Raw genomic sequence first — 21,170 nt, 5'->3', positions numbered from 1 at the left:
CATCCAGCCTTTGTCTGTTTATTATTTCTTCTACATTATAAACAAAAGAACACCATCGCTTGAATATTGTGACATGACGTTCAGACGCGTATGATTTATCGAACGCGATGGCGACAAAAAGAACTACAGTTTCGGCGCGTGGTTCCTAGATGGGGGTGCTGTGGTGAATGACGCAACCCGACATTGGGAAAGTAAAAATATTTTCGTGCGGTCCACTCGATGCGATCTAGTGGACGTTTGCATTAATTACAGTCGATGCTGTACTCAGTTCGTCAGGCGCATGCGTCTTGATTGTTCTATCAACAAACTTGAACGCTTCTCAGTGAGGCACGTGACAGGGCAGTAATTAAGCGTACAAGTGACTTAATGTTTTTTTTTTTTTGTTCATTTTGGATAGTTTTTTTTACATCTAAGCTCCACCTTATAGTCACTTTGGTTCGTACGTGCTACACAACGTTTCTTAAATTGGATGAAGAAGAAGCAAGAAGACTTTTTGAAAGAAACACGTGACTTTTTGTAATGAGCAGACATTCTCATCTCTTAAAGAAAGCTATTCTTGGGAATAGTTCCTATTTTTACGTAAATACGTCTATGCTGAAAGGTGATTCGAAAAACATTGCGTAACCGTAAAGTAAGATAACATCCAACGCTGCGCCAACTTTAACTGTTACTTGCTCAGTAACGGATAGGTATAGGCCTACATCATACATGTAACGGACGTCATAGAAAAATATTTGTTAAATTGTTCAATAACTCGCGATAAGTTAAAAAGGGAGGGAAGGATGATAATAAAACATACAGCTATACAAAAGTATCAGAAATATTAAAAAAAAAACTACAGTCTGATCCGTTTGGGTATGGATAATATTAATTTATTATTATAAAGCTATTATGATAATAGGAAAAATTTCTTGCCGGTTATATTATGATTAAAAGATGGGAGTTTCCACATATTATGACAATCAACAATGCATAATCTGAAAAGACAAATTAAAATCGTAGGTGATTAAAATGGCTACTACAAATCAACAGCGGACACAATATTATGTTCTTTGGTATGCTAAATTTGAGAGTGTTAAAGAGTTCAAAGGGTATCTCGACGTGAGTATGGCGTGCGTAATGTACCTAAATACGATTCCATAATGTTGTGGATCGAACATTTGTAGAAACAGATTCTGTGTTAAAAAATGCAGGAGGTCGCTGGCGAAACCCACTACGATAAGCAGCTATCTCTTGCCTTGGTCCCCAAACTCCCCAGATCTAACCCCTCCTGATTACTTTGTACTTTGTGTGGGGTTTTGTTAAAGACATTGTCTATTCACAGAAACCCAGGAACATTGATGATCTATTCAAGCTTTTCAATAAATCGCCCCTCTTACGTTACAACGGACATGGGCTGAATTGCATCACCGTTATGAGCTGTGCAGGGGGCGCAATGGGGGTCATGTTGAGCTCTGAGGAATCTCCCATCTTTCAGTGTTGTATGCACAAAGTTTCAACAAATAGAGTTCAGCAGTTATTCAAGGGCAGGTTCTTCACTGCAAACCCAGCATCCAGTCTTCCCGTCTTTCCACTTTCCTCTCCGTCTCAGTATGTGATCCATATACTTACTTATTGGCTTTTAAGGAACCCGGAGGTTCATTGCCGCCCTCACATAAGCCCGCCATTGGTCCCTATCCTGAGCGAGATCAATCCAGTCTCTACCATCATATCCCACCTCCCTCAAATCCATTTTAATATTATATTCCCATCTACGTCTCGGCCTCCCCAAAGGTCTTTTTCCCTCTGGCCTCCCAACTAACACTCTATATGCATTTCTGGATTCGCCCATACGTGCTACATGCCCTGCCCATCTCAAACGTCTGAATTTAATGTTCCTAATTATGTCAGGTGAAGAATACAATTCGTGCAGCTCTGCGTTGTGTAACTTTCTCCATTCTCCTGTAACTTTATCCCTCTTAGCCCCAAATATTTTCCTAAGCACCTTATTCTCAAACACCCTTAATCTCTGTTCCTCTCTCAAAGTGAGAGTCCAAGTTTCACAACCATACAGAACAACCGGTAATATAACTGTTTTATAAATTCTAACTTTCAGATTTTTTGACAGCAGACTGGATGATGTGAGCCATATACTGTATCTTAATGTTGTCTATCAACCGATTTCTTCTCCCGTTCACCATTCCTTCCAGTACATTAATCAATAGACAGTTTTTAGTTGGTTATTTAATGACGCTGTATCAACTACTAAGTTATTTAGCGTAGATTGGTTTGGTGACAGCGAGGTTGTATTTGGCGAGATGAGGCCGAAGATTCGCCATAGATTACCTAATATTCGCCTTATGGTTGAGGAAAACGTCGAAAATAAATCCAACCAGGTAATCAGCCCAATCTAGCACAGCTTCATTTCTTATTTTGTCTGCCCATTTCAGACGCTCCATTCCTCTCCATTCTAGATGTGCAGCGTACAAAATACTGCTTTCTGACATGAAGTAAAAACGTTATTTTGTATTACAAAAGATACTTGAACATTTTTATAGGACCGGGAAGTTTTAAAGCAGATATGGACATTTTTTCTAAGAAACTAATTCTGTATTGTGTTACATTTAAAGAAAACTTCAAGTCTGAAGAAAACACGTGTTCCCACTTCAGTTCAATATTTCACCCCTCTAAAAACTTATAACAGGAAAAATCTAATGCTGCGCTACTCTCTGCAAAATGCAGGGTATGCGACCACGTGAAAGATACTGTATACAGCGACTTCTCCTGGGCTCAATAAAGTCTGAAGTTTACATGAATATAAAACCATTTGTCACTCCAGAAAGGGATTTAACTTGATGATAATATTCATGACAGCGGTTTTTTTTATTATGCTTTTTTACTCTGTTTAAGTGAGAGGTCACATCACAATTATCTGCTAAGAATAGTAACACAGTCTAGTATATACAGTCATGAAGCTCAATACGTAGTAAATATGCATCTATAGATAGTTGCTAAACACTAGAATCGCTAATATTGCCTCATTACAGACAATGCGAAATAATACCGGCACAGTCTACTGGTCCTAGCACCCTCACAAGTCAAGCTTCGTGACTGTATATACAGGGTGCGTCAGAAAGAACGGATGGATTTCACATGGCAAGGAAATTGTAAAGATTCATCAAATCAAAAATTTATTGTTATCAACATATTCACCAATACATGCAGTTTATTTATGGAAAACAACATTATCCATATGATGTCCTTGGCTTTCAATACAGGCATCGAGGCGTTTTCTGATGTTCGCCGTCACTTTCACAGTCATAGCTGGTGCAATTGCCACGATTTCTTCATGAATCGCTGTCTTCAGTTCGTCCATTGTATGTGGTTACTTACGCCTTCAAATGGTCCCAAAGAAAGAAGTCGCAGGGCGCGAGATCTTACCGTAGCCTCGGACAATCTCAGTGCAATAGAATTTCGTCCAGGTGATTTCTTCTTTAATGTTGAACCTGTGATACGAAATGAAGCCACCCACCGCAAAATTGTATTCCGAGTTGGAATCCTAGCGTGACATCCGATGTCGAAATGAGTCCTGAGTGGCGATCACAGACTCTTCATTTTTCAAAAATGTCTCTACGATGAAAGCACGTTGTACACCAGACCAACACCATATTCTCAACTGAAACTGCATTCTATGGCTGACCCAACAGTCGTGGTCCCCCTCACTACATCTCTCTCCTCGTTGCGTATCGATAGTTTGAAATCCATCCGTTCTTTCTGACGCACCCTTTACTAGACTGATAGTACGTTGATGATACTGTACACTGGAGTCAGAGCAGTGTGGAGTTCCCATTTCCTGCGATCTATAGGCCAGTCGTCGGACATGTGTACTTCAGACGTGTTGACATCTACTGGCTTGTACACTGACGTTCAAAGATATCTGACCTACGATTTCATGATCGTGTAAGCGAACTTTCTATCCACGGGATAAGTCAGAACCAAAGATATAAGAAATTGACTAACTCTGAAATAGTTCCGCTAGTTCTCAATAGGTGACTCTATTATTGGGATGGTTAAAAAAGTATTTGGGGGAATGTTGACATAGATTAAGTATAAATTATTCTCATAATTAACATTATCAGCGGTTTCTCGCTAAATCTAATGTTTTTACACAATCATTAGAGGGGAATGAAATTTTGAATTTTATAATGCGGGTAATTATATTTATATACTATTGGCGACACTGACTGTTACCTTCGCAATCTATTCATAGAAGTAATAACTAAAGAAGCGACACTTATATCAACAAGTTATCTAACACTATCGATTAGTGAGGTCAGATATTTTTAAACGTCAGTGTACCCGATGTTGCAGCTCATATATTATGTATTGCCATCTAGTGTTCATATCTGAGTAGTCTGCCAGTGTGCTATTATAAATTGAGGTCTTATGAATAGGTGTCTTTGTCTTTGCTTATAGTTGAAGTGGGAAACCATTCGGTATTTGCTTTGAAATAACCATATTCCTACTTATTTATGTTCGAGGAAACCACAAAAGATTACAATTAGATTGACCGATACCAGGATTTGAACCCAGGACTTCCCGAATAGAAGTCATAGTTTTTACCACTGAGCCACTCATTCGGTTTTAGCAGCCTTTATTTCCAGGTACCAAATGAAGCTTATATGAGTTATTGGTATTGTGAATCTTTTACAAGTGTTTCAGCAGGTAAATAACACCGGCAACAGCTATTTGAAAATTCGGAAAAGAGATTTGTAGTAGGTTGACTGCTGATGTGACAAACCCTTACTTCTGATATTACTTGATGGAACCACTACGACCCAACACTGCGACCTTGTAGATTTTTTTGCTAAGCCACCAACTAGGTCCACTTCAAACTCGCATCATCTGACTACGCTAAGGTTTTCTGCGTACCTAGTTTTCGAAGCAGGCGCTCTCTTTTGTCTCTAGATGCCCGGGCTTGCCAGCCGTTGATCTGGAAACGCTATGGCATGACAGTGAAATGGAAATTGGACGGAACGATGTTGCTGCCTAACATGGGGAAACGGGATAACCTCGAGAAAAGTCCCAACTGCGATTTTGTCCGAAACAAGTGTCACGAATTTTTCAATATAAATTCTCAGGCTTAACAGGGATTCGAATCTGGATCGTCTGTGTGACTGACTGATGTTCTAGATCAGGCCTGCACAAGGTTTACGCTCTCCGAGCCGGCTCACAGCTCAGGAGCGGAATGCAGATATTAGCTGCGCTCTGTATAAGGATGGACTGGAAGAAGGGGTGATCTCGTACAAAATATACACAAAAGGAAGTACTATTACGAGTGCTTATGAAATGAATTCCCGTTCAGTGTTTGCAAAACTATCTTGGACTATTATTAATTAATAAAGAAATATTTATTTTACAGAAGTAATAGAAATTCTATAGCTACTTAAATGTACAATATCATTTTGTTATATTTTTATTTATCAGTACATGAAAACGAGGTTTTATGCTGTTGGAAGCTGAAAGGAACAGTAGCCTACTGATCGTAATGAAACATCAGTTACAGATGTTCGATGTCTGCCTTTATTAAAGTTGATTATAGAAAACAGTTTCTCATAAATATAAATGTTGAGCCAAACATAGCAATCATTTTCACAGCCAGCCTGTGTAGTCGTGGCTATTGTTGCTAATGTTTAGTCTTGTAAAACTCAACCAGGCTAGTAGTATTATTCAAACGATCTTTAGTCCTTAGGTCACATTGAAGATCAATAAGTTCGAGCTGTAAATCGTTAAATGTTATGTTCCGTCTTTTAGATTCCTCCATACTGTACCATAGCAGTAGGTAAGCAACGTGAAACAGTTACTGAGAATAGGCCTACACACTGCACTCCACTAGATAACTGAGTGGTCGTTTCCCTCTCCTCTACCCATAGCAAGTCTATGCCATTCTGACGTATCTTCCTCTCCGTTTCGGCGAGCGGTAAACACCGCTCTCCCGCTCCGAAAGAGCGCGCGCGCTCGTTGAGCGCTGTTTGTGCAGGTATGGTCTAGATCATTTAGCATCTTCACTTATAATAATTATTTTAATTTACTGATAGTACTTAAAATATTTTAAGAAAGTACGTATCATTTAACGTCATAAAATAACGTTTATAAAATTTACTGCTGTACCAAGGTTAAATGTTTTGTAAAAACCAAATTTACAGATTAAAAGATGGAATGAATTGTTATGTAACTTAAGAAAATACTCATATTTATGGCAAGTTGCATTTTGCCTGGGCTTTGCATTTCGTTTGGTTGGGTGTCATTAGATATTGAATGAGAACTTCCTTGGATTCGGCTATTCCGTTAGTGTTAATTATACATATTTATTCATTGGTCCGAAGAGGTGAAAGACGCTGCAAAGTCTGGATTGCCGTCAGTGCCTCTTACATTGGGTGGTGTTGCAACGGTCACTGGTCGGCCGGAACGAGCTTCGTCGGCGGCCCGCTTCGAAGAAGCTGTACCACCTGAAGATGCTGTTACTGTCCATACTATCAGCACTATAGACTTCCAACATTTCCCTGTGGATTTCACTTGATCTTTTCGTTTTACCGACAAAAAACGGACTACACCTCACTGTTCTTCACAAGTAGACGATGTTAGCACACATATCATTTTTACTCTGTAGTTACCGCTCTTTGCGCCAGGATGACACCTGTTCGAGCCATTGCTGTCTGTAGAGCATGAATCAAACTAACTATCTGTCAATTTTGAACATGCTAACCAAAATAGTATTCCGTAAAAAAATTATTGTGCGTTATTTTTCGATCCTCCTTCGTATTTCTGAGGTAGCCAGTAATTGCAAGGAAGAATTAAGCTACAATTGATCCCAGTGATAGGATACTAGAGCTATATGATGAACAGATTTTAAATTTCATTTGGGCAATAAACAGCTTTTAAGATAAATATTGTTGGCCTGTTTTATCTAATAATTGGCTGTGACTTGTTTCTTGTGCTTTATAACCAAGGTGTGGAATCCCCAGCTTCATTTCTCTTCCAAAGGAAGCCGTGCTTTGTATGTGTTTGGACCCACGAACCTTTGATCTATCCACTCGACCTTCGAGAGGACAAATAGCTGTAGCAAATTCGCTTCGATTTTTCCTGGTATACTTTTGTGTCAGTTTGCGTTATAAAAAGGTTCGACAGTATAAATAATTTCCGCTTTAACGAACTCGCGGACACGCAGAGTTTTGTTTCAGTGGGTCTTCAAGTTGCCACACAAAGTCAGTTGGTGCGCTGCTTTCCGGAAGCCCCATAAGTCCAATGTCCGGCAGAAGGTCAGGTCGGGTCGCCTTAACGTTCGCAAACCTGCTCCACATGCTCCAGTTGCTTAGATCCTTACATAATGGAGGACGGAAATACATGATTTTAAAGTTTTACGATTCACCGTACGTAAATGAAGCGAAATTTCTCAGAACTATTAAAATACAGGGAAACAAATAGCGTAGAACATAACAAAATTCGTCCCAAATTATTATCTACTTCATTTGTATATAAGTACGGTCAACATGCATTTGTGTGTATATTAAATGAAGTTCACGGTTGTGGCTGAAACTGCAGTCTTTACAGCTACACGTGGAGAGGGTCTGTTTTTTTAAGGAGAACTACGTCATTCCCCGAGTGTAGATGAGGGTACCTACGGAGTTTCGGATACCGTATCCCAAAAAGTGGAACATTCGAAACACTTACTTACTTACAAATGGCTTTTAAGGAACCCGAAGGTTCATTGCCGCCCTCACATAAGCCCGCCATCGGTCCCTATCCTGTGCAAGATTAATCCAGTCTCTATCATCATATCCCACCTCCCTAAAAATCCATTTTAATATTATCCTCCCATCTACGTCTCGGCCTCCCCAAAGGTCTTTTTCCCTCCGGCCTCCCAACTAACACTCTATATGCATTTCTGGATCGCCCATACGTGCTACATGCCCTGCCCATCTCAAACGTCTGGATTTAATGTTCCTAATTATGTCAGGTGAAGAATACAATGCATGCAGTTCTGCATTGTGTAACTTTCTCCATTCTCCTATAACTTCATCCCGCTTAGCCCCAAATATTTTCCTAACTTATGATCCTCTCTCAGAGTGAGAGTACAAGTTTCACAACCATACAGAACAACCGGTAATATAACTGTTTTATAAATTCTAACTTTTAGATTTTTTGACAGCAGACTAGATGACAAAAGCTTCTCAACCGAATAATAACATGCATTTCCCATATTTATTCTGCGTTTAATTTCCTCCCGAGTGTCATTTATATTTGTTACTGTTGCTCCAAGATATTTGACAAAAGTGATATTCCTCGAAAGTTACCACAGTTGGTTTTGTCGCCCTTCATTCGAAACACTTACTACACGGAAACTATAAGAGCTACGTTAATATACAGGGTGTTTCAGAAATACTTTGACAAACCTTAGAGGCATGTTCCTCACACCAAAACAAGAAAAAAAAAAGTTAATATAGGCTAAACATATGTCCAAAAATACATATGCCCACGTGCATCAACGTCGATTAGTGTAACCACTAGTTAAAATTGTCACCTAACCCCTGGTTAAGCATTTTTATGGTGGATCGACTTCGGTTACGACTTAAATAGAAGGTTAACCACAGTAATCTCTAACCGGCCATATTCGAGCGGTTAAAGGAGATAACCAGAGATTAGTAGAGGAAGTAAAGCAAAATGGCGGCCAGAGCCACAGATGTTTATTTCGAAGACGATTATTATTGTACAGTACTTGAATTACTTGGATAGGCCTAGAGCGTGAGTGTGAAGTTTCTATAGTGGAAAGAGAGAATTCTTACGAGACAGAAAATTTCAGGAGGATGTCGTTTAACAAAATCTACAAATGGCTCACTTGAAATAACACAAAAACAATCATATTTCTTCTATTGATCGGTTGCTTATGTTACGATTCTATGTAACTTATTTTCTATATTTTAAGAGGGAATACTTGAAAATCTCTTTCTCTATGTCACTGGCTAAACAAAGAGAAGTTATGGATGGATCTTAGGATAATGAACAGTAACCTGGTGTAAATGAGGTCCTGGATCGTACACACATTCCTACTAATCTTCTCCATCCTTTTCCTTTATGGAATATTCCTTCTTTTTTATGTAATATATTTAAATATAGTAAGTAAGTCTATCGATACTTTAACCTCATATTGGAATATAATCGTTTTTGGATTCAATTTTCTATTTTGTACGATTTTAACCTAACACTGAAAAACAAAGAAATGCAACTCGCAAATATAACATCGCCCAAAGGCAAACAAATGCAACGCGAAAATGTAGGACATGTTCATTTCGATGTAGAACGGAGTGAGCGCAGTCGTTTTTAGACGTTGACTATTATCTTTGCAGCGGTATGGATGCTTTCCTTTTGTCATTTTGTAGAAACAGTGTACCATCATAGACTTTACTCTGGTTAAATGAGGTGTCAGTTAACCAATGTTAAGTAATCGGTGATTATGAATGATGCACAGAAATTACATTTTAACCACCGTTACTGTTTAACCGTCGTTTCGTAATCTATGATTACAGCGTTTTTAACCGATGTTGATGCACTTCGCCATTAGTTATTTAGTTATTAATGAAAGAACATAATGAACATCTGTTAGATGTTGTAGCTTGGTAGCAAGTGTTGCAACTTTAATCAATTTAGAAACTCGTCACAAATGTTCAAAATGTTCTTCTCTTGCTTCCACTTTCATGTTTTAAGTTTCTGAACTGGTTAAAGTTGCAACACTTGCTACCAAGCTGACAATATCTAACAGATGTTTCAATATGTTCTTTCATTAATGACTAAAAAACTAAGGATTTTCGGACATATGTTTATATGAACTTTTTTTCTTGTTTTGGTGTGAGGAACATGAGTTGGATAGAGAACAGATGCCGCTTCTTAACAGTATATAAACCAGTTGGACTAGCTCCGTGAGGGGAGCGCGGAGAAAATGGCCGTCTTTTGCGTCTTCGGTGCGGCTTCATTGTATGAGTCAGGATCGATTACGTCAGTGTAACTTGAGATACGGAAGAGAGTAGTACCTCATTTTATAGCTTTAAGAAAACGGTGTCAGTGTATAAAATACTACTTTTATTCGACCATACTATAATACGCTAAGTACATGTGACGTAACTGTACCTTAATAACATACATTAAAGTACTACTATTCATTATGTTAGCCATCTGAATTTTCCAAGTTTCACTTATAACATAATGCGTATGCGCGGCCAAAATATTGTTTCTGGGTCTTTACATGTATACTGAAACAAGGTTTTTGTAATGTTTTAAATTTTGGAGATATTACAGGAAGTAATGTATTTGAAATCGTTCAAAAATATTTATTTATTTACTGAATATGACAGAATTAAGGCCATAAGGTCTTCTCTTCCGTCCTACAAGATAGTACATAGAAATATAAAAAAATACAAACAGTGACAAAAATGATATAAATTAAATTAAAGCCATATAGAGGGTCTACAGTCAAATAACACTCTAGACCACTTATTAAGTTAATACAATAATAAAAGATCGTTAATTTAACAGGAATAGCAATGATGGTAATCTAGGCTACTGCAACTGAACCACATTTTCTTAAAAGTTTCTTGATCTTTGAAGTTATTCTTTTATACATGAAAAAAAAATACCATGTGTTGATGTTCAATAATACTTCTAGGGTGAAGCGATCTTATATACTGGAGTCTCTGCCCCACAACCACCATTCACATATTTGAAATCAGACTAAGTTATTTGAATATCTTTGGCGATAGTCTGTCCTTGTCACATTTACAGTTTCTCCTGTTGCTCCGTATATTATAAATATGAATATAGGCTAAATTCACCATTAGTGAATCCTTCCACTATATCGAATATTGATGAGTGAGCTTTCTGCAAGGTTAAAAACCCTTCTGGCTGATACAGAATGTTCTGAGTACATGTGATCGAAAGACGTGCGTATAGTCTAAACTGACAGGCGTTTCATAGTATTAAGTATTATTGACATCAGAAGACAATTATAAATGTGTAAGAAGTTGTAATTCATCAAAGACCTTCTCCTTTGTGGATCCACAGGAGTCTGCGGACCACCAATTAGGAACCACTATTCTAAATAATTGGCACATGTTTCAGTCTAAATCAGGAATGCAGGTTTGTTTTCATATGTCAATTACGCCAATCAAACTCAGATATTTACTACTGCGTCACGGCACGTAGGCCTATGTATTGTTGGATACTGCTCTACATAGTTTGCACATGCTTCAGTGTAAAGCACAGATTCATAACAGGTACAGTAAAGGTGCGGTCACACGTCGCTACTTTTGCTGCGCAACTTTTCTTCTACAGATGCAAAATTTGCGTGTTCACACCTAAACCGAAAACAGCGTGCAACGAGATACTTTTCATGTCATGCAAATCGAGAGCTGCAAAATTAGCGACAGGAGATAGCGAGTCTGTTCACACACAAGGCGCTACTTTGCATCCGCATTTTAGCTCCAGCTTTGCATCTCTGTGTTGATTATTCAATGCATTTTGTTGGCATTATTTCGTAAACAATATTGGCAACTTTCTTGCTTGAATGGAAATTAAAAATAAACTGTATCATCGTCATACTGGGTGCACCAATAAAATATACCTGTTTATAGTATTTTTATATTTCGTAAAGTTGGTACACTTTTTCTTGTTTTAAGGTAACTGTTATGCAGGCTTTGGAGAATATTTCACAGTGGTTTTAATTACGCAACAAACAACTAATAGTAACAATAGTTACAAGAGCGGTATGTTGAAGTTTTCGTGTTCGAGGAAAAGTTTGAAAAAGCGAAACGTAGTTGAGCTTTTTTAATTTCCGAGAATTGAAAGAAAACATACCGCTCGTGTATCGTACATTATTTTGTGCGAAGATCGTTTATTACATACCTGAAAGAGGAATTTCTAATTAGTTGCAATGAAATCTCCATTTTGGTTTCTGTTCAATGACGGCAAATTTGCAAAACAAAAATATCTATCTTCAACATTGTTGCTATAAAATGTTTTCTGTGTTTACTATATTCCAGGAGGCTGTGATATACGTCTGTCTTTTTTTCCCCCAGTCTATGCATGCGAACGGTAAGGTTATGTAATGATTTATTTTTCATTTTAATATTTTAACAATATTATTTATATAACATATTGCAGTAATAACATCGGCATCTGGAATCTTGGTGATTTTTTCACGGCTTCCTTAATGTTACTTGCATCACGAATGCAGTAACTTTAGTGGAGTTGTAGAGTTTACTTAATTTTTGCAAATGTTTAAAAACAATAATTAACATTGCAATTTAGGTGAAATTGCAGTGGTAAGTTTCCAATTTATAATTATTACTATATTGAACGTCTCTAAAAATAATATGTTAGAAGCCTAAAGCAGTAAAATCAATATATCACTTAAGCGGTAAGAAGAGGGAAATTGTTATGTGTGTTAGGTTGATAATACTGAATGTGGAATTTTACACTTTCCGCGGATTGGTTTTGTGCGGAAATCAAGCAAATACGCACGATCTCGCACAAAATTCTTTTACTTTATTTGGAAACAAAATGATGGAAGACAACGACGAATGCGTCAAGAATGTGGGGTTTACAGACGAAGCGCATTTCCATCTTTTAAAGCATTAGTGAATTGCCTTGATGTGACGTTTCTGAGTTCTGGTCTATCAAACGATGTCACGGAACAGTCTTATCAAGCAAAAAATGCACTATTCGTTGAAACATTTGCACATTTCAACACGTGAAATCTGGTATTGAACTGTTAGCTAGTGTGCATTGTTTACGGAAACAATATATGAGTATTCTTTTTTTTTTTTCAAAATTCTTTTTGCCGGATATTCGACGCGGCGTCAGTTCTTGCGCAGCATCTTTTTTTTGGGCTCTGATTGACTTGATTTCCGTACAACTTCAATGTTTTCTTTGTCCTCGCCATCCTCCATCTTCCTGAATTTCTTTTTTCAGTATAAGAATGGTTCCTTTTTCTTTGAGTTTCTTACTACACTATATTGTTACGTCAAACGCTAAAATATTTATAAACAATATGTGTATGTAATGCTTACCCACTTCACTTTGCGTGATTCGAGTTACTGCGGATAGATGGCAGGACTGTGACTCATTTTCAAGCTGCGCACCACTTCGGCGGGTCACGTTATGCATGATGTGTATCTGTGAAGAGTTATGTCGTGTACTAGGGTGAGTGTTTGTTAAATTTTCGTGTAAGTATAGTGTAGGGAATGGATGAGGATGGGAGTAGGGGAAACCCGGTGCCGGCACGTAGCCTAATCCAGTCAAATAGTACCAAGGGGGCCACCAAGCTTAACGTCCCCGTCCGATGGACGAATCATTATCAACATTGACATATGCCTTCCCTTCATATGCACTGCGGAGAGATTTGGGATTTAATCCAGGCATATTTTTATTTTTTATTTTAATAGGTTATTTTACGACGCTTTATCAACATCTCAGGTTATTTAGCGTCTGAATGAGATGAAGGTGATAATGCCGGTGAAATGAGTCCGGGGTCCAGCACCGAAAGTTACTCAGCATTTGCTCGTATTGGGTTGAGGGAAAACCCCGGAAAAAAACCTCAACCAGGTAACTGTCCCCGAACGGGAATCGAACCCGGGCCACCTGGTTTCGCGGCTAGACGTGCTAACCGTTACTCCACAGGTGTGGACAATCCAGGCATATTGGTGCACAATTTAGTGATTAGAAGTTGTGGATCGCCATCTCCCCGAGGTAGAAATTTTACAAGAAAACTTCTGACAATATTGAACAATATAAAGTAGTGCCCCATCTGTTTGCAACCGCTGCTAAAGTTTCAACAAAACCATTATCAAAAATTCTGCGGCTGAAACTCTGAAAACTCTGCTCACAGGTCGCTATTTAATGTTGCGAACAGTTGGTTCGATAGCCGATAATTTTCGAGTTACCCTGTTCCCACATTATAGGACGTAAGTAGCGCGATATTTTTATGCACAGCTGTTGAGATGGCATAATTATATGACCGTAGTTATATGCCTTATTTTCAAACTTTAATTACGGAAACTTTATGAGAGCTGAGTATTTGACCTGAACTTTCTACGGCATTTTCAAACCAACTTTTGTGTTCTGTAGCTTGTGTTGGCAGCTACATTTTTATAGGGTCACTTTACCTTTACAGTAATTATAGGTGTTCTCACTTTGAAGGAAGAGTGGTTTCGACCCGACGAGGAAGCGCTTCCTTGGGAACTGCTTTGCTTTGCATACCATACTTCGGGATCTCTGCGTCAGTCGCGTCCCATCCTCCATTATCGTAATTCTGTTAACACATTATTATGTCTGAATAACGTCTGTATCGAATGGAGACAGTAACTAATTACTACAGACCACACTATATGTTGAAGTCTCATCACAAGAATAAGCACAACTCAGACATATCTCAATCATATAATTGTCAAAATCGGATTTTTGCGTACTGAAAGTTAATATTTCAACTAGCTGCAGTTATAAGCGAGTAAGCAATACCTTAATCCTGATATTAATAATGCCGATGCTTTTGAGAGTAGTGGCCAATTGTAATGAATGGCGATGTAATTGGCTACAGTTTTCCCTGATGTAAATTTCTAGGTAGCATTAGGCCTACTAGTTTGTGCTCTCTTTATAAACGCTTCTGTCTCAACTGTTGGTTACAAACTAGCTAATGCACTTCACTAGCTGCAGTCTCCAATCTTTGTGACACACCTGTCCTGTGTTAGATTTCAGTGTGTTCTTATCAAGGCCTCATCACGGTTCTAACCTCTATCAAATACACTTATTTATACACGGTGTCATTTTAAAGTTTTACTACATAAATATTCACCTCTAATTAATCTTTTCATTTTCATTATCATTATGATCACCATCACCACCACCCACACCATAATTATCGAAACGACTTTCACAGATAGGCCTAGAGCTTTTGATCTGTTCTGTCTCTGAATTATAAAATTATTATGAACTTGTTCACCGAGGGATTTCTTGGACTTCAAATGTTTTTCTTCCCTTAAAAGTGATTCTCCTTATCTTCTCCTTGTTTTCCCCATATTCCCCTTGTTTTTCTTGCTTTCTCCCTGTTTACCTTGCTTTCCTTTTGTTCTCCTTTTCTTCCCTATGTTTTCCTTGCCTTTCCCTTCTTCAACTTGTCTTCCCTTTGTTTACCTTGTTTTCCCTTTGTTGTTCTTCTTGCCTTACCCTTGTGCGCCTTGCATTCCCCTTGTTCTCCTTGCAATCCCCTTGTTCTCCTTGATTTTACTTTGTTCTCCCTGTCTTCTCCTTGTTTCCTTGTCTTCTCCTTGTTCTCCTTGTCTTTTTCTTGTTCTCTTTGTATTACCCTTGTTCTTTTTTTCTTCCCCTTGTTCTATTTGTCTTATCCTTATACTCCTTGTCTTACTCTCGTTCTCCTTGTCCCATTGTTATCCTTGTCTTCCCCTTGTTCTCCTTGTCTTCTCCTTGTTCTCCTTGTCTTTTTCTTGTTCTCTTTGTCTTACCCTTGTTCTTTTTGTCTTCCCCTTGTTCGCCTTGTCTTCCCCTTGTTCGCCTTGTCTTACCCTTGTACTCCTTGTCTCACTCTTGTTCTCCTTGCCTTACCTTTGTTCTCCTTGCTTTATCCTTGCTCTCCTCGTCTTTCGATTATTCTCCTTGTATTCCCTTCTTCTCTTTGTCTTACCCTTGTTCTCCTTGTCTTACCCTTCTTCTCCTTGTTCTCTTTGTCTTACTCTTGTTCTCCTTGCCTTATCCTTGTTCTCCTTGCCTTACCTTTGTTCTCCTTTCTTTCTCCTTGTTCTCCTTATCTTTTGATTGTTCTCCTTGTATTCGCCTTAACATTTTTGACTTGTGCCACTTTTCCCGAGCACTACAGAAATACGAAGTAGTATAAGGAAGAAATTAAAAAATAACTAAACGTTGAATGTGTCAACATTATGTGTACAAACAATAAATTGAAAATAACATCTTGAACATATGGTACAATCAAGTACAATTAAAATTGCAATGAGCCATGAACCTAAAGGACGTGGAAGAGTAGGTGGACACAATAAAACAAGGCGAGTAGTAGAAACAGACAAAAATGGCCAAACCATTTGTTTGATGTTATTGTTGATGATGATTATGACAATCTGAACAGTTATTATATCCTTAGCAGCAAACGATAAAAGATTTTAACATTGTGATGTGAGTTGGTTCGAATCCTGCTTACGGAAAGACAACGTGTTGTATCGGGGAATCAAAGTTCCTTCTGGCTTAACATAGCATCAGGTATACCACAGGGGTCGGTACTGGGACCATTGTTGTTCACAATATATGTCAATGGCATTACATCTCTTGTAAGGCATTGTAACTATCACTTGTCTGCTGACAACCTTCAGTGTTACATCTCTTCCCGCTTAGACCGAGTAAACGACGTTATAGATAAATTTAACGAAGGCATCTACTGGATTGTGACATGGGCAAAGGAACTCCATCTTAAAATCAGTTCTGGAAAGACACAAGCAATTATATTAGGACACAAACGGCAAACCGACGCTGTAAAGCACCTCGACATTTCCCCCGTTAAAGTAAGTACAGTGCATATCCCCTTCAGTTCTTCATTAAAAAATCTTGGCATTCACATGGATAATAATCTAAACTGGGACATGCAAATCACAGAAACCTGCAGAAAAGTAGATCCTATTATCCATGTGCTAAAAAGGATAAATGTTCATCGCCCCTCTTGATTAAAAAAGCCTCTTGTGCAGACGCTTGTACATTCCTATTTTGACTATGTTGACATTTTACTGACTGATCTTTCCAGCGACAACAAAAAGAAACTTCAACGTGCTCATAATTTGTGTGTACGTTTTGTAAGCAATTTCGCAAATATCATATTACCCCATCCGTGGAAGCAATAGGTTGGCTTAAGCTAGATAAGAAAAGAAATGTACGCTCACTTCTCCTTCTCTTCGAAATCTTGAACTCTTCTATTCCTTCGTACCTGTCGTCTCACTTCACTTACCTTTCTTCCCACCACAATCTGAACACACGCTCTCGCCATGAAACAATGCTAACAATACCATCCCATCGCACCTCCTCATACTCATCCTCTTTCACAATAGCTCTGCCAAGACTCTGGAATTCGCTACCTGCTAGCATCAGGGACTGTCGAAATAAAATTGAATTCAAACACAAACTTACTAGGCACTTGGTCAGACTTCTTGTAAAATATAGTTATCTTAATCTATCACGAAATATTTCAATATCTGGTAATTTCATTACTATACAATTTTGTTATTCTACGTTTAATTTGTAATTGAATAAATACAATTATATTACATTACATAATATTATATTATATTATATTATATTATATTATATTATATTATATTATATTATATTATATTATATTATATTATATTATATTATATTATATCATATTACATTACATTACATTACATTACATTACATTATAAATTGTTTAGATTTCATTAATCAGGTAAACTTTTCGTACTTTGATTCTTATTGTAATTGTAAATTTAATATTAATTGTAATTTTATTCTCCATATTGTCGTTGTAATCCCCTGGTAGAGGGGCAGAGAAGACCTTACTGCATTATCTCTACCAGGTTAAATAAATTTTAGTAAATACTACATAATGATTACGCTTACTTTAATAAATATAAATGCTTAATTTGAATAATTATTTTAGTGATAATAGTTTTATTTTCCCTGGCAGAGTTAAGGCCATTGTTTTATAATTATTAATTAATAATAATATTAATTGTTTAGTAGTGAAATGTTATTCGGCTTTAATGGTTTCTGGGTTTTCAAGAAATGAATTTAATTCATTTATTATTATTATTATTATTATTATTATTATTATTATTTATACTTCTATCTTTTATTTTATTAATATGAATGTTATGGAAGATAAGCTCTTTGGTATATATTTTTAATTTTTATCATTTTAATTAGTGTTGGTTTTATAATAACTATCCGTTTAATTTTGTTAAAATTTTATTTTTTCGAGAACCTTTTACGGTATGCAAAGGCATAGGTCGCAGTTATAAAAAATAGCTCTTGGTAATGTATCCAACACGCAGATTTCCTTTTCCTTGTTTCCCTTTATGATGGAGTCCTTACATAACTCCAAAACTCTGGATGTTTCAACATCTGTGACACGATGAAAGAATAAAAAATATCTCGCACCACGTCGAACATCGTCACAATTTTAAATCATCAAATTTAGCATACTGCTAGCTGGTGATAAATATACAACTGCTTTCCTGAATGTTTTAAATCGTATTGAAATAGTGTGGGCAGGAGAGGAAAAGTAAGCCATCTTCTGTACTCAACTTTCCTTAAAGCAAAATTCCTTCGCATTGTTTCAAATATACGTTGTCGATTATTAATCTAAGAGGATTCGAAACCCTGGCAGTGACATCTACGCAGTATGTAAACTACGCCATAACCGTTGCGTTACATTTGTTTCAATCGGAATGTGTCTGACCTTCAGTAGGAAGTGATAATATAAATCTGCTCCTTGTCTTGCAGCCTCATTCGGATCTGTTTGACAGGTCTTTCAGTTTAAGTGTTGGCAGGTTCTTGATCCTACGCGTAAGATAAATATAATTCTCGAGGAGCTTGCATATGAGATAGGCCATGTGTTTTGCGTCCAGCATCAACAAATCTTGTGTTACTCCAGAGTCTTCCGCTGCTCTGCTGCCGGGAGAAAATCGTCCTGCGCTTCACTTCTCGTGCAGACTTAATCTACATTTATGCCGAAAGTGAGCAAAATGCCAAAAATGAATATAAGGTACGTTTGAGACTCTTCTGTATCTTCGTAACAGCATTCCTTCATTTTACTATCACTATTTCTTAGAAATAAATACAATAACAATCAAATACGGCTGATAATAACGTTTGTATCTTAAAACTCAAATGAAATAGGTTCGATTACCAGTTAGAAACAATAATGTTAAATTTTTTTCTCTGTTTTTTTGTGTTGTTTCAAAAGATAGTTTCACTCCTTACTGACCACATGATTCAAGATCCTGCTAACACTGGATGCTTATTATTTCGGCGGATTATTTTCTTTCCCGAGTTAGATACTCTGTTTACCATTGCTGTAGAACAGCGGTGACCAAAGCGGGTGTCGTGATTACATCGTGTAATCACAGACATTCAATCGGGTACGAGGAGTTTCCTGTACATTGCTGTGTGTTTCATTCACGTACTGAAAGCAAGCAGTGGCAGTATCATGTCGCTCTACAAACTCTGTCTCTACAAGCAGTAAGAGGTGGTTTCGTAAAGAATGAGGAGAACTTTTTTTGTTGTTCTGTCGGACAAAATGTAATATGTTTACTTTGCTTAACGCTTGAATTAGGAGTATATAGAAACATTAATTTCCACGCTGAATAATGTATTATTATTATTATTATTATTATTATTATTATTATTATTATTATTATTGACCACTAAGTATGTGTTTCTATAATTCTTCTGTACATTCATGAATATTGATATTTTTATATCTTCTCCCTTTAAGGATAAAAATTATGAGGTTTCATTTCAATGTTAATCTCCATAATCTTTAGATGAGGGTAACTATTTATTATTCATTTAATAATAATATTGTAGAATAACTGATTCAATATTATGTGCCAACGAACTGTTAAACGCCAGGAATTGACATGTCTTAAATCATAGCCAGGAAGAGAAAGATGACATAAATAAATGTAAGGAAGTCGGCTACCTAATGGGGTTTGAAATATCTCGTGTTCTAAAGCCTTTTAATAGAACAGAATTTCTCAAAAGAGTAATGATTAAAATATCTTAAATAACTTGTTCATAAGAAGTTTTTAGCTTTGAAAAACTATGAATTTCTTGACCAAGTATCGAGAGAAGAATTTAGAAAATTCCTGATTATATTCAAGATGAAGGTTAAAAAAAAGAAGCAAGAAAAATCGTATATTATTCACTGGCTCTTGATGACAGCAGTGACATTACTGATACAGTAAAGCTTGAGATTTTTATCCGCGGGATTGATCAAGATGTTAGTACAGGAACCGCCACTGGTTGTAGTTTTCATGCCAAGTACCTTTCCTCCGTCTCCTTACTTCATAGGCTGTCTGTCGCATGTAATCACAGCAGCTCGAGTTTTGGTCACCTCTGCTGTAGAAGAAGGGCAGATTTAATAGACTTACTGCTTTAAAGCGATATTGTCACTATTGTGGCTTCTTTTAATGAAGTGTATTAGAGGCAAGTTATGTATGACCTAAGTAGAAGCCAGAAGGAACTGGATATGCATAAGTGCAAGAAGAGATCTCCTCTCGAAGTTAACGTTCGTAAGTTGAAAGTTCATATGCCTTCTTGAATCCTAGAAGTAGGAAAACTGTATTATGTTTCGCAACTATTATTTGTAAAATATGTACCTATGATATTGTAAATAGTCCTATAACTGTAGAATTAATGTGTCTGAATTTAGTTTCCTTTAGAGGCAATATACAATTCGTATCACTTACTTGATACTAGAAAGGCCTTAGTTTCGTCCGTATAATTATGCTTCATACCACAGTCTAGTATATACAGTCACGAAGCTCAATACGTAGTAAATATGCATCTGTAGATAGTTGCTAACCACTAGGATCGCTAATATCGCCTCATTACAGACAATGCGAAATAGTACCGGCACAGTCTATTGTTCCTAGCACCCTCACAACTCAAGCTTCGTGACTGTATATACTAGACTGTGCTTCATACTGCGATATTTTAAGATTTTGGTAATTATTCTTGTTCATTATAACTTGAAATTGTGCAGAACAGGATTATTTTCTTTCCTGAGTTAGCTATTCTGTTTGTTTACCATTGCTGCAGAAGAAGGGCAGATTTCCTAGACTCACAGCTTTAAAGCGCTATTGTTACTATTATGGCTTCTTCTAATGAAGTGTATTAGAGGCACGGTTATGTATGACGTAAGTAGAAGCCAGAAGGTACTGGATACGCGTAAGTGCAAGGAAGGATCTTCTCTCGAAGTTGACGTTCGTAAGTTGAAAGTTCATATGAAGGGTTTAGAGCCATAGTGGGCCAAGCGCCATTTATTAAAAACGGAGAAAGCAAGGGTTAAAGTTAAGTGAATACCA

General features: G+C 37.2%; 1 protein-coding gene across 5 annotated transcripts in view; it reads left to right on the top strand.

Annotated features, from left to right (window-relative positions):
- Positions 1-21,170, top strand: part of Slob (Slowpoke binding protein) — a 595,498-nt gene that overhangs the window by 442,797 nt on the left and 131,531 nt on the right. The gene's annotated exons all lie outside the window — the stretch shown is intronic.

The sequence above is a fragment of the Periplaneta americana genome, chromosome 8 (assembly GCF_040183065.1).
Source record: "Periplaneta americana isolate PAMFEO1 chromosome 8, P.americana_PAMFEO1_priV1, whole genome shotgun sequence".
Classification (NCBI taxonomy): Eukaryota; Metazoa; Arthropoda; class Insecta; order Blattodea; family Blattidae; genus Periplaneta; species Periplaneta americana.
This window is presented reverse-complemented; position numbering and strand designations above follow the sequence as displayed.